Below are 15,623 nucleotides of genomic sequence, written 5' to 3' on the forward strand. Positions count from 1 at the left end.
TCATCTATAGACAATTATTACATTATATTTTCTAGTTTATTATATTATATATACTAGTGATTCTTTCTTTATGACAAAGCGGGCCTTACCTCTGCCGTTTCGGCTAATATAACCCGATATCAGAGTTTACATTCCTGCGTTCTTCTATTACGAAGCTAACTACGAACGATTGAACTTCCTTCTGCTACACCATATCGTTATGAGCATTAAACAGATATGCAGACAGCCTTAACTGGGTATGCCAGGTTTATAATTATGTGCAGCTGCTGTTAGATGCGTTTCTTTCACGTATTGTGAAGAGAACTAGATAAATAGTTTTCTATCTGTAAAAATGGTAATACGTGAAAACCATGTATGGTAAGCGTAATGGACGGCACAGAACCTTCAGGAACACCTGCACTTTTACAGTCGTGACTGTTGTGGCGCGAAGACACGCATTGTAGTACAATAGGATGTCTTATCATTTCCCCTAAAAATTTTCATCGACAAAGCAATATTCGTGAAGCTGTAGCAGACAAAACCTGCAACAACCTACCCAATGGACGTAATAAACATTTGTAGTAGTATATTTCTGAGGATACCGTTCCACCTGTCTAGTTACATCATCCATAGAGAGAAGTATTATTTTTCATTATAACTTACAATTCGGTGCACGAATGGGTCACTATTGTAATGCTGGAGCAAGGCGAAGTAAGCCTCTTGTTCTTGATCTTCGTTCAAATCATGTGTTCGATTTGTTATTAACTGGGCCTAAATAAACGTTTATGCTATTTTTACCTACTAAACCTGTATTCTAACACTCGTGTAGTGAATCGGCTTCCACCAGAGGCTTGACAAAGTGTACTGCGTAAAACTAATTCCTCAGTTGAATTTTTTTGCCCCGAAGTGTTCAGACCAATAACTTGTAGTAGAACTTTCACCGGATATAATATTTGTACGATGAGCTGTCTCCGCTGTTACACTCTTCCAGTACGGAACTCCTATTTGCTGCCTTTCCACGGCCCGTCCGCTAGAGGTCCGAGAGACAATACAGCGAACGGTTTCATACTCTGAAAACTAAAAATGTACCTCAAATACGAAAAAAAAAATAAGTAAAAAAATAACTGTGTAGCGCGTGTTATAGAAATATGACCATAATGTTTATACCATTTCACAGTAAACGATCTGATAATAGTAATAATAATAACGAGAAAATCAAAAGCGACCTCCTAGGATGTGTGGATCGATGTCGCTGCCTGAGATCTCCTTCGTTTGGCGGCAGCGCTATGGTTTCATGAGCTTGTATAAACTGTTTCGCCTACAAAGAAGTTTGAAGATAATTAATGGAATTCGTACATTGGTTTTTCGAATTGACAACCCCTAACATAGACGATTCAGGTTCTCAATAGATCACAGCACAGGCAGGTGTTCATTTCTAATCATATCGTACAGTTTAATTACATCGGCTGCGCAGAACCTTCTGAGGTATTTTGAACTATGTCACTTCGTGGCATGCTTACGTCTAACCAAAGGCAGAAAATACGAAATCATCCATTGCGATCCATTCAAGTGTTTCTAACCTATGTTGAACGCTTGCCGTGCTCCTTGAGGACTATTTTGATTAAAAAAATTATCTCAAAGAACTAGGCCATATGTAATAAACAACTGGTACGTGCACATGTTTCTTCAGAGGGGGTTCACTTATTCTCGGAAAATATAGATGTGGAATCGTTATAAGACGAATTTTTGGTTTGTATGGCGTCTAATAACAGCTTTTTGAAACGGTTGAAAATGTGAAACGTTAAAAAATATAAGAATATACCGGCAGATGCTAGGAAATAAATGCAGAAGCGACAGTGAGCACTGGAATGCATTTGTAAAGTAGCACAAATCAATAGTGAACATCGGCAATGAGCCGTTCCATATAATACCGTCCAAAGCGATCTTTTTTAGGATGAACGAATCGTCTATAAACGGCTAGATGTTAAAAAAAAAGTTGCATTTTTTTTTGTTTACACGTTCCTACGATTCGGTTGTATTTCTCTATAAACACAAACACATTACTCATATAGTAAAGAGCAATCGGTGTTTTTGTATATGTCAATAAAATCGATTAGGGGTTTTCCTTTGAGGCTTACTTTGATTGCAGGTTACTTCCATTTTTCAATGCTATCTTGCTAGGAGATCAGCCGCCTCTTGGTTCCATGTTGAACTGAAAGGTTCTGTGAGGATATTCGGCCTATCTATTTATTAGGGTCTTTTTGCGGCCGGTTACAGTTTGCCTTTTGAAAAAAACCAACCAACGGCTGTTAAACCAGCGTCTTCTTAATTGCACAGCAATGTAAAACAAAGTTTTGCTTTTGGGTAGATATTCAGTTGCTCCTGGCTTTTAGTCTACTTGGATGGAGATTTTTTGCCTTGTGATTTTTAAATGCGAACGCAAGAATCAGCAACAAACGAGAGTGGGTACATTGAAAACGGAAAATTGACCTGTTCCGCTTCCAGCTACTATATTTACGAAACATCATTCGATGACCCGTATCATTTACGTGGTCTTTGCGGGCCAGCTGCCGTGGGAAATGAGACAATTGGTACACATAAAGAGCTCTATTGGGTGAAAATACATTTATCGTAATCTACTAAGTGCTACATGTTAAGTGTTTTTATCTAAAGTCATAACTATTTTTAATGACAGTATCATATTAGAAAATTACACCGGCAATTTTCCCATTGTACTTGTTGAAAACTTATAGTTAAGGAAATTAAGTTGGCCGAGCTTCCAATCCAATACGAAATTGAAACTAACAATGTTAAGCTGAAGGTGTTTCTAGAGTCCTCAAAAAGGAAACGATCATGCGAAGTGGTTTATTAATCGACCTTCAGCAGTTTAGGCAGACAATTACATTTTATATTCGTACAGGAACTCGGTTAAGCCAAAAAAACAACACGTGATAGTATAATTCTTCGTAGCATCTATAATACATAGGTATTTGTTCATGACTCATATAAACGCGATCCTCCGGTCGGGTTAAGTATTACAACACAGTCTGTCTCGTTTCGATGCGTGCTGACGTATCAAAGTACAATTAATTTTATATATCTTATTAATCGCAAGTTCGTTTTGGAAACGTGTCTTCTCGTTATCAATATTGCGTATGATTGCCTATTTGTCCTTGGGTATTTTACGAACAATTTATTCAATTTTTAATATTTATTTCGCTATTGTGCCTGCGCATCGTATAGGCATATGACATAATCACGATTTGTAACCTTGGCAAAGATATTAAGAGTTTCATTATTTACAATTTAGAACACGGTCCATTTACAATTCGTTCGTACAATATTTTGATGTAATTTTTTTGTTTGTTTTTTATATTTCGCATATCATGTCAGAGATGAAATAGACAGCTAGAAATGGCTTAAACGTTATTATTTCGAACACTCGCACATCAACTCACGATTATAGCCTCGTGTTTGTTATGGATCTAGAACATTTCTACCTGTCTGTCTAGAGAGATATCCACAGCTCGCTTAGGATCCATCGAATTGTGCAGAGGTTCGTTATGAAGGGTCCTTCTTGCTATCGGTTTTAAAGGTAGTCTCGATCAACACGTAATACAGCTTTTTTTTTTCGATAACAAATCACTTGATGCATTGCAAAAGTAAACATTATAGCAAAAATCAAACCTGCGGTTCACGGTTGAGAACGGCATTGATCACAAGTGGATACGACGGACGGATAGAAAGCTTTTGAGTGTCTTGCTAGATCGTTATAATCGTTCTTACCCTGGCTTTTCCCCTAGGAGCCCTTGACGGTGTCGCAGTCAAGACTATTATCCGAGGTTTCGTAACTAACGGCCAGCACCCCGTCATCAAGATCTTGATCACCGTACTGCAACAGGTGTACGCCGCAGAAGCAGAACTGGAAGCTTCAATGATAGGCGTCAACGAACACCGACAGGGAGCCAAAAGGAAGCTAGCGCCTTCGTAAGGGCAGGTTCATTACCGGAAACTATATCGTCCAATTAGTTTAACCCTCTCCAAAGAGAGGCATAATTCGGTTCGGGCTCGATTCCGCGGCCGCCGGTCTGCACGAGCGCGTTACCGATGCTGCCATCATTGCCTCGGTAATTATCGCGCGTTATTGAACATTCGACGAGCTTTTGCTCCGTAAGGAAGACGAGGCTGTCGGTCTTGAAAGTTGGTTGATTGCACCATTGATGGCGCTGAAGTAAATGTTTATTGACGCTACTATATATCGACGAGATTATTCGTAATGGATGAATACATAGTAGCGTAACACACTTTCTAAACGCTGGCTTGGGTTTGTACGACAATGTGATTCTTCTGTCCTGTTTGCTTCATGATGCCCAGTATATTCATTAAGAGTACCGGCATATTAAACATTCGTTAATCGTTACTCTAGACTGCGTGGATTTTTAAGGCTTTTCTATGGGCTATTAGCTGTTAAAATTATTCTCAAATGAGAAATTCTCTCGAAACAATGGCTATAGCTCCTCTTCAGCCCGCAGATTGTGGTCTATTGTTAGTTATAAAAAGAAAAAACATCATTTAGTCAGATGTGCGATATGTAGACGACATTGTGTTCATTAAATGTGTGCCACTCAGGACTTTCGCCCAAAGAATGATTTGGTTAGTGTTTCGGAAACGATGCTATTGTCCTTGGCAGGATTTTCTACCCTTTCAGCTAAACCCAGACAAATGTTGACCATTAATGACGACGACGGCGGACTCAACTCAGGTTCTATCTAACGCCAGGAAAAAGTATTCCATGGAAGCAACAGATTGCCTTAGAAATGTTAGCAGTGCGACAGAAGAATTGAAATGAAAAAGCGAGCTAATTAATAACGTCATTACGCAAATAAAAGGCAATATTGAAAAACGTTAAGACGATAGAAGAGTGCACGTTTTTTTAGAAGTCCTGTAGTTTGTCTTGCGTCTCATCCAGCCTGCAGCGAACTCTTACCATTTCACACGGGACGACAACTTTTCGGGCCTAATTATCCGTTTGAATAATAATCATCATTATTTACTAGGATTTCAAAGCAGTTGCATCAGCGACACAGCTGCAGAATCTCAGACGATCGAATTATCTTTTCCAATTTCATTTGGACACAATCTCTTCACTAAATGAAAAGGCTCGGCTTTTTGTTGGTGGTGACTGCGTTTTGTTCAGTGATGTAAGGGCTAAAATGAGTCACGCCGAAGGCACATTCGCGAGCCTAAGGTTCTAAAGGGTTGTCTTTTTTTACTTGTGCCGTACAAGCACAGGTATGCGTACTTCTGCCTGACCCATGTGCGTGAACGTCAAATGTTTTTGAGATGGGAATAAATAGTAACTTCGATGTGTATATAGATTGATCTGTGCTTCACTTACTTCGTAACTGTTTTGTACCAGTTGGTGATTTACTCAATTTCTGTTCTTTTCTATAAGATTTAAGCTGTTTTGTTTTTCAGTATATTATAATATTGGCTGCGATGCTATAATCGGCATCGTCAACAGCAACATTGTCATTGTTAATGCTACGATTATGAATTACTAATTGGGTTATTTTAGCAGTTAGAAGGTTCTCATTCCGAGCTATAACTAGGAGTGGCGCATGAACAGACCCAGCGCCTCAGGGAAGCTACAAACATACAGTACATGGGATCAGTAATGGCTATGGGCACCACACGGCCAGCGGCCTCGAGCGTGCACCGATGGGCTTTAATTAGACGTAGCGTAAATCATCAATGCCCAATACAATACGATCTGTTGCATCATATATGCATATATACATATATGATACTACTTATCCAAATGCGAGACGACATATTCGTCATTCCCAGAACGGCTCAGTTCTGCTAGTTGGCTTTTATCTTCTATCCATTGTGCGTTCGTACATATTTTTTTTTCTGTCGCGATTAAGTTGCAATAGCACTATTTTCTCAAAAACTAATGAGCAATATAAACTTCACTGAAATAACATTATTGGGGAGCGGGCGGTGGGGTCCGACCACCCGAGGGCGATGGTTTAATTTGTCCATTTACGAGCTTTCTGTGTGTGTTCTTCTATCTGATTTGTATCGGCGTTCTCTGGAATTGGTAGTCTACACACATTTACTATCAATTGGATCACACTGGCCGAATATCATGACCGGTGTCGACGTCGCACGCTACCGTGATGTAACAACGATATTTAGGTTATCCAGGAATCGTTCGTTATTTTTAGCAGTCCCTAAATGAAATGAACCACAGAATTACATACGAAGCGCGGTGTTATCGGGGCAAACTATAGACAACGGCAACAGCACTGGCGTATTTCGCTGTCGGTACGGTTCAGACGAGATAGTCGCTAGTGGGGTCGCCAGCAGCAGCTAGAGCAGGGGCAGTTGCATGCTAGTAGATAATGTTCCTTGTAACTATCGTTCGTACGGTATTCATTCGTCTGCATGCGTGGCCACCGCTTACGTTTTTTTGTGTGTACAGTGCTGACTATTTCTCAATCATTGTTGTTGTCGAAATCAGCAGAAGCAGCCATGACTGCAGTTGGCGGGCAGATGGCAGTAACGGCCGTGCAGCTTAGCGACTTATTTACGACTGACGTCATCGATGGGGCATCGAAAAATAGAAACCGATCAGTCAGAGGCGGGCGAATTTAGCTTCCGGACAGCGAGTGTATCGAGTAACGATACAGGGAGTAACCGTAGCGACAGCGATACAGCGAGAATTGGCCGTCTCCCGAAATGTCGGATGAACCATTAATGCGTATGCAGTGATCAGGTCAGTAAAGCGAAGCAATCCGTTGACGAAGACAACGGAAGACACTTGGTAGCCGCGTTGATAATTTACAGCGGAAAGAGCAAATGGTTTACTACAACAGCCACACCACCCATTATTGACTTATCATAGAGTCAATAAATTTGAGTAGCCCACTTTAGCTACAGCCGAGTTAGGGTATAATAGTGGGGCTGATAGTGGTAATATATTTAATTTGTTCGGCAGCCTGCGTTACACCTATACATTCTTGAGAAAATAGATATTATACAATTCATGACGATTGTTACGTATGGTCTCCTATACAATTATTTCTGGATGTTCGCAGTAATGCTACAAATATGCTTGCCTCGGCGTTACGTAACATCGATACATAATCGACGTCGCTTCACAGTCACGCGTTACCTTGAAGCGTTCATGATCGGTAGCAACTCCTTACTGCTGATCTTCCGTCTCGTTTTAATCTCTCATTGCCCCCACCTCCCCACCCGAAGTAAATGACATTTGTATGACATATTTTACTTTGATCTATATCATCCGGTCCTACCGGAACTACATTTCTAGTCAAGCATCATGTTTAGGCCTTAATTAAAGCGCCTAGCAATACGAATAAGGGGAAGACAAAAAATAACGCTAGTGCCCCCTTACGGACAGACCGTCGTTGAATTGTACCACGTAGCATTATCAGCGTCCGATTCGTAGAGCCGCTCCTGCCCTCTGTCGTTTATATGGCAGTGTCATGCAAGAAGCGAGCAAATATTGCGCAAATTCTGCTATCGTATAGGCAAGTTAGAGCTTCAGCTGACCCTGCTTCAACGGCAAAACGGCGTTACGGGCTACCTGAGTTGCACGAGTGAGGCGAACGTTTCTTTAAACCGAAGATAGTGAAGTAACCGGGGCTGAGGGGATAAAGGCAGGAAAAATAAGGACGAAGTGCGTGCTTCGTTAGCATAACCAAGGACAGACCAAGCGTTTTCGAGATAATAATATTCGGTACGAGATGTTCGGATGTCACCTGTCAAAACTCAATAATCATGGAAGAATGAATCTAACTTTAGATCGGCGAGAACTTCATCCAATCCATCACCCTGCCACGTGGACAACAAAAACACCATGTTCTTTCGACTTCGATAAAGCTGTGCCGTACGATGGTAGAATAGAGTTTTCCAACCGGAAGGTTTAATCGATTACCGATTGTCTGAGCGGATACTTACGAAAATAAGACTTTGATAATTTCGTTCACACATGGAACCTTTGCAGTCGTCTGCAATCACCGAAAGTAACGAGATGGCTGGAATCATAGTTGGTGATAAGCTAATGAACATATACAAACTCTGAATTCTCGAAGATGAGATTTTCAGATTTTAAATGTAGCTAAGTATTGCGAAAAATAATTGCCTTGAGACAGAGAAATCAAATAATTATTGTTCGGTAAGAAAAAAAAAGTGGGTTTACAACAATTAATAAGGCCAGTTTGGGTCACTGTTGCCCAGATAGATTGATGCCTTCTTCATTATCCAGCAAGATCTGTTATTGCGAGAGGACTTTTCCGATGAAACTGTGCTCGTAGAAAGCAGAATCTTTTTGAGTTCATGCAAGAAATGCGATTTATCAAGATGGTGTTTTTATTACAATGAAAGGATGTGACGTAATGTTTTTCTGCCTGTTTTTTTAAAAGTATCGGATGCAATAATAATGGTATACCCCGCATTGAAGGAAGAAACGAAATTACGCTTGCGTCACTTGGTCTCTGTATAAAAGTTACTCCGGCTTTGTTTAGATATGATTGCTCAAGCAGTACTATAGCCCAGCCGCAAATTCTTCTTTAGTCCTTTGTCATTCCATACTCTTAAGTTTAAATTAAGCTTTATTGACAGCGCACCACACTAGCTCTACAATATTCTCAATCAACAAACGCAACTGTTAATAACAATAAAGTGTAATTTTTTGTATGTAATATAAAAAATGAGTGGTAAACAATAAAATATATCTATTATAATCAAGATCTTTTTAGCGCATATGCTGACAAACTCATCTGTTGAGAAATACGTAAGAGGTACGTGTGGTCCTCTTGCACAGGATAAAGTTAGTCAGCTCGTTCTGTAGGGTTATAAATGGACAGAGCAATTCTGCCTTTTGCGATATGCACACTGTCTTTTGACCTTATACTTAGCTTGTGATCTTTGCATAAGCTGGGATTATAATTTGTAAGGATTTTTCACTCTGAGTCCCAATTTACGCTTTGAGTGTGTCCGAGCTCTACTTAGTACGGAACTAGAACAGGAATCAAGCACAAATAAAAAGTGCTTATATATTACGAGGAACTATTTCCTTCTTACGACACAACAGGCTTATTTAATTTTTGTTTAATGTTTAGGTTTTTACCCCAAAAAACATGCGTTTCTTTACAAATAACTAGGGAGAACGCGCTACTTCGAGGCACCTGGTTCATGTTTCTGCTGGACAACATATTAACAACGTGCGTTTCACTTCGTCAGCATTTGGCAGGTAAAACCCCGCATAGAACTAAACGCCAATAGCTATCTTACTGAATATTAGCTAAGACCTCACTATTGGCTGGCTGCTTCGGCCCCATTTTAATCCATGGTCCGATTGAGATTTGAAGGACTTTAACGTGTCTAAGTGCCTAACAGTTTGATTCGTTGAGTAACTATCTCTCTATGCATTGCTTTCTCAAACAACGGGTGTTATCTGAGGTGTCACGGTGTATAACGTGACAAGACCGTTGAGCAATAGTTTTAGTTGGATGTGGTAAACACACAAAAACTGGAATGGGTAACGAACTTCTGGAACTGCGCCTATTTTTCCCCGGCGCTCTGGTGCGCGCAGGATATGTATTTAGACGTGTAGGAATCTGAATACTTATGTTATCACTTTACATACTATGGGACTACTAAGAGCCCACGTGTTAAAAGGAGTTGAGCTAATGTTTCATCTACAGGGTTTTGATCATCAGTTCCCAAACGCCTGCAGGCTGAAGCTAGCTTCCCACAAAAATTTCACAGAAAAGCATTATGGTGCCATAATACCCGAAAGTATCGGTCTTTCGTACGCTCAATTACATACGTGTTCGTAAGGACCACACGGAGAAAGTGCAAAAGATGACAGCATAGATTATTCCCTGACGACTATCACATAATACTACATTTGTGTGCTTCCGTAATAACAGCTATTGCACTCCTTAATCTAGTGTGGATGTTAGAGTTAAATAAAGTATAGTTTTATCGATACAAAATTGTGTACATCGCACTTGGTACACTCGAGCCAGCGGTCATCAGCTTAACGTCGAAAATTTTTGATTAAGCTAACTGAAATGCGGTAGTCGTTGCCAGATATAAAAGTAGGATACGCGTAGCCGAATAACCTCCTAAGGTTTCGAAGGCGCAAGGGCCTCCCGGCCATCTGGTGCTGCGTTCGCATTCATGCAAAATGTTCCTGGTGGATCCCCTTGCTATGAGCGGAAGCAGCCGAATTTGCCAGAAAACTTGGTCTTCCTCGATCTTGATTCAGTTATATACACATATTTAATCAGAGGCCTATAAAAATCCATTGGATGTTTACTATAATTATTCAACATTTTCAAACACAGTAAGACCAGATTATTGTTAGGAGCAAATCGTTACTGGCCTCTTAACCGGCCCCGACTCGCTAGTCGCGCGTTGTCCACCGCAGCGACCCACTGCCAACGCGACGCAGCGGGCATTGGAGCCAGGAAAGGTTTCAGCCAAAGCTTTATATTCATTAAAAGGCAAAACAGAAGGCCTATGTTGTTTATTATTATTACGTATGACATTAGCGGCGTCTGGAACGCTCCAATCTATACTACACAATTATGTTAGTTCGCAAGGGTAGACGGTGCGTTTTCGTCTTCGCATGTATGCACTTTGCGCGCGCTTTTGCCCCTAAACGGCACTCAAGCTCAGTTGCCTCCAGTTGGCATACCACAGTCCAAGCGGATGACAATATTGGTACTATTAGCCACAAATTGCGTCCGTCCAGATTCGACGGCAACAATTGCCGATATCCGTAAATCCAACAAACGACCCCAGCAAACGCGCCTATCACGCGGGTGACAGCTCCACGGAATTGGGAAGCCTACTTGCCTGGTTGTATAGTATGAAATCTACTTTGCTTTTTAATGAAAGCAAAGGAAACAACCCAACACTATTTTATCTCACAAACGTCGATGGGGAAAAACTAAAAAGCAAAGCAGATAAATAATAATAACCCTTAACACTTTTACTGAAGTTGAACTGTTCTACTTTTTTGCAGGTTTTGCTGCAGTGATTGTGTGTGTGTGCGTGTGTGTGTGGGCTAATACGCTTGCGACAACAGCCAGCATTGACCGAATACAAAGGTACATGGCCGAATTCAGGACTGTGTTGTTTTTCGTCATGTTCATTCAGATAAAGCCGGGTTAAGTTGAAGTATGGCAGACGATTGACGCTTATTTCTCTGTCCAAAGAACACCTCCACGTTCGTCGTCAGGTGTACGTTCTTCAAGGGATTACTATAGAGTAACGAGACAGTCATGTCGTCGTTCGGATGCAAGCACGACAAACATGATCATGCTCTGTCGTGCAACGATTCAATTGCACTTAATAGTGGTAACATGTTAATCGTAGTAGAAGCTCAGAGCGTCGAGCGCTACCAAAACTACAGTGTCTGTATCCGCGCCACTTTGTGATTGTTGTTGCTATAGGATTCGCTGCAGCCAGCAACGTTTGCTAACCCTCGGTAGAGTTGTTTTTCTCGCCAGCGTATGAATAACCGCAGAACTGCTTATGCTCGTAAGCCCACATGTGCTTATCAAGGCATCCGTGAGTCCACGCACTCTCGTCCATTCTACGACGGCGAACTTTCTTGTCGTCAGTCGTTGCCGCCGTTGGCGCGGATGTTACGGCCAGCTCCACTGCCAGATCTACAGACAGTAAATCGCTGACGGTAGTTGCACGCGCGCCTGTCTGCTCGCCAGCAGCTCTAGCCAATCATTCAACACCGGCCGCTAACAGCAGCGGCGTCGGAGTAGAGTGAGAAGGACTGACAGCGTGCTTGTTATGAACACACACGCTTTCCGCTCTGTTGGGATGGGAAGTCAGGGAGTGAAAGAGAAATGGTGCCGGCGATGGCGCCAGCAGCTGAGTTGCTGGCGTTAGTGGTTCATCCAACTAAACGCTAGGTGAAGGTGTCCGCTGCGTTGCTACGGCGGCGGCGGCGGCGGCGGTGGCGGCGGCGCGGCGGCGGTCGTTTCGAGACGCCGACACACAGACAGGTCGACCAAACGACTGAGCGCTTTGATAGTTCCGTCAGTCGTGATCGTGCTCACGGTGCAGATCTTGCAAGTTTCGTCGTACAACTGGTGAAGAACGTACACGTCCCATCTGAAACAGGGTCGACTCGTGGCACGCAGGACGCCACGCCGTTTCCAATTGCTTATTGTTTCTCAGGCCGGTCAGCTGTACGCGCCGTCCAAGCTCCACCTGCTTTGTAAACCTCTTCAGAGTTCTCAGAGTGGTTCGTTGCGATCAATTAGTGAGACAAGTGCTGCCTTATAGAATTCGTGGTGTTCCAATCGCGTGTGCCAGTTGACGAGAGCGTGCAAGTGAATATTCATATTGGGCGGTAGTACGAAGGAAAGAAGTGCGCGTGTAAAACGAACGGCCTATAGTTAATACGGCGTGCCAAGGGTTAAGTTGCCCGATGAGGTGATGAGAGATCGGCCAAGCTTCCACTTAACAGAAGAGTAAAAGGAAGTAGAAGCGCAAACCCTACAGAAGGTGGCAACAATCTACGGATAAGACGGATTTACGACAGCGTGCGAGGCAGCAGGTCTTCAAGCGGAACTAGCTTGACTCTTGCGTTTCACAGTGACAACTTAATCGGCTGCATAGCCGGTAAGTGCTTGACCATCTATGTGAACTAGACGATTGTAATGATTAAAGATAAGCTGTGCGCGGGATTTCTTTCAACTGTTTAGATAGGGGGAGGGTTAGATTTATAAGACGGCGGCGCATAATAGCGCTAGCTGAATTGGTGTTACCTTATCTCGATCTGGAACGACAGCTTGTACTGATAGTTTGGTAATGTTTTAAGACATCATCGCAGATAATATCGAGCACCAGATCTGGTGCGTTACACACGAACACACACAAATTGGATGAATTAGGCAATCGATTAGACAAATGGCGCTAAAACACCTACGCTAAGTAAATTTAGCTGAACTGGCTTTGCTGTGAAGCGTGGACACAATTATAATCTGCTTAAAAACATAATAATAATGGTAATAAAAGTATAAATAAATAGAGGAATTTGTGAGGGGCCACCGAGTCTGGTGCATTGCGTTGGTACGTTCGGTTCAGAAAGTGGGTTTGACCATTCATTTGATGATGACCGTTATACGATGTTGTTGTTCTCTGTAATCACATTGCTCTTTTGAAGGTCAAAGAAATACCTGTGTAAATTGCACGAACGATCGTTATATGACTGTTATGGTACCAGCGTGTTCCGTTCATTGGAATATTCTTCAGTTAACTACCTGGTTGAAACGGACATACACAGACATTTAAAGGAACGATTTGAATAGCCCGCGCCGCTACTTGAATTTCACTAATGATGGAAAATCGGGCTATCTATCGAGTTTTTGTTGACGTACAATCCGTACAACGTGTCCAATACCTAGGACCGTTTCGGACAAATAAATGATCCAAATACGATGACAGAGTTTCTCCAGTGGTGTTACCTGTGTCGACTAATAGGTGAACATTTGTCAGCTAGATAATCTAAAAGCTTTCAAACGACAACCATAATGTCGACAATCCCATTGCTTCTAGACTAGTACATTTCGTATACATTAACATTGAACGGATAGTTTACGTTCTGGTAAGTCCACTAATGCTTGCCAAACACTTGCTTGTCTATGGCTGTACTCTGATATTGGACAAAACATTGCAAATTAAATAATCTTAACTGATGACTTTTGGACAATATTCCTCCTAAGCTAATTGGGCGCTCATCTGATATATATTAATTTTCTTTGACCCTCGATTTTTTTTTAGTTTTCGTCAAACAATAGCATAACAAGATCACAGAACTTGATTTGTCTCATAAAAATTTATAGCAAATATTTTTTCCGGTTCAATTATACATACTCGTGTAAAACCCAGAGTCGAGGGCCCGAGACATATCTACTAATTATGCGCCTGCAAAAAACTATTATAATGATCCTTGTCAAAATTGAAAAGTGGGGCCGAATTTATTCTATAAACAAAAAAAATTGCCATTTCTAAACTTACCATGCCACCTTTGAATAATAGTCTTAGCTATAGAGCTCTCACTATACATACTCTCTTGATCTGGATGAGAGCGGCATTTTTTATGTCCTAACAAAAAAAACGAATAAAAGTGTCGGAAAAGCTGTTTTTTGCCACCGGGCATATTCCACAAGTAAGCAGCAAAGACAGACATTACCTATCAAGCTAATACTATAGTTTCAGCTTTTAGACCCCATATAAAGTTTCTTTGAGTACTTGGTTTCTAGAAGTTTCTCTCTCTCTCTCTCTCTCCCTCTCGCCCTCTCTCTCTTTATAGATACAATTACTCAGGGACATGTTTATAAATTGCTGCATCTACTATAGCTTCATAATCATTATTAACTTCAGAAGACCCAAGCTGTTGGTAAGAATGGTTTCTTTTTTTCGGGTCAGCTCTATAGCTTTGGGGTCTACCCGTTTTTCGTGTGCCTCGTGAGGGAATAGTTTCGTGTGTCAATTGATGTACTGAGAGAATATCGTTTGTAACAGTCGTAAAACTTATTTTTGAATTCTATTACTGCTGCTGCAGCAGCTGGCCCGCCTGGATATCCATAGGTATGCGGGATCTGGGGGAAATGGAAGGCTGGAAAGTGAGCTTGATACAAAGTGGAATGAAATGGGTCGACGGACAGCAGCACCTGCGACAGTCAACGGCAATAGCTGTCGACGTTGCCAACATTTTGAGTCAAAGACGAATTCAAAAACCACCGGAGCAGTCGAAAAGGAAGCCTCTTTATTAATACGGGCACACTGCTTGATATGTGCTTTTAACGGTTACAAACAAGCATTGCCAACTACTATTGCTTTTACCGCCTTGCCAGCTGACCTGTCTGAGAAGGACGATTTGTCTGGACGGCGATTGACGACGGGTTGCTTCGGAGTCTGGCCAGACTAGACTTCCCCGTTAGTCTGCTGTTTTCACGACTAACGTCTGTATTTCATTCAGATGTGAGCACCGATGGCTCTTCCGCTATGCTGCAGTAATAACGCCAGACGCAGTCCTCAAGATTTCGCGCGCACCGCTATCCGGCCCAGCTCGGAACGATGCAGCATGGTGCGAGGCTGTGCGGTGTGGCGGCTAACTTAGCCCACTGGGGTTAACCATGTTTGATAAGGCAACAAACAAGGCAAACAACGGGCCGACGGATCAGAGCAGATTAGCACAGACGTTCCCGTTAGCCCGATTGCCGACTGGCTATCGTTATCGATCGCATGCTTGTATTCCGAATAGTTCGTTCGTTATTGACTCAAAGAGGAAGGCGGCATACCGACGAATCCCCCACCGCCGCCGTCGACCATTTGAGCTGCTTCAACAGTTTGTCTTCTCCACACGATGCTCACCATGCTAAGCACAATGACAGTGTTAGAGTTCTTGGTAGCCTCGGGCGCAATAGCAGCACCAACAACTAAGGCGCTATAGTCTGCTATGTTTCGACGCCGAAGTTAAGGGCATGTCGCTGACGTGGTACCGTCCGTGAACGCTGGATAGCCGCCAAATCATCTAAAGAAATAGGAAAAGCGGTCACAGCTTCTCT

The 15,623-nt window shown here is 42.1% G+C and overlaps 1 protein-coding gene across 1 annotated transcript in view; it reads left to right on the plus strand.

The window, feature by feature from the left end:
* Positions 1 to 12,020: 12,020 nt before the first annotated feature.
* Positions 12,021 to 15,623, plus strand: part of LOC111264645 (very long chain fatty acid elongase 7) — a 41,855-nt gene continuing 38,252 nt past the window's right edge. Inside the window, exon 1 of the mRNA XM_022840708.2 lies at positions 12,021 to 12,672. The gene's annotated coding sequence lies outside the window, so the exon portion shown is untranslated. The remainder of the gene's footprint in view (positions 12,673 to 15,623) is intronic.

This window comes from Varroa jacobsoni, unplaced genomic scaffold (assembly GCF_002532875.2).
Source record: "Varroa jacobsoni isolate VJ856 unplaced genomic scaffold, vjacob_1.0 scaffold_98, whole genome shotgun sequence".
Lineage (NCBI taxonomy): Eukaryota > Metazoa > Arthropoda > Arachnida > Mesostigmata > Varroidae > Varroa > Varroa jacobsoni.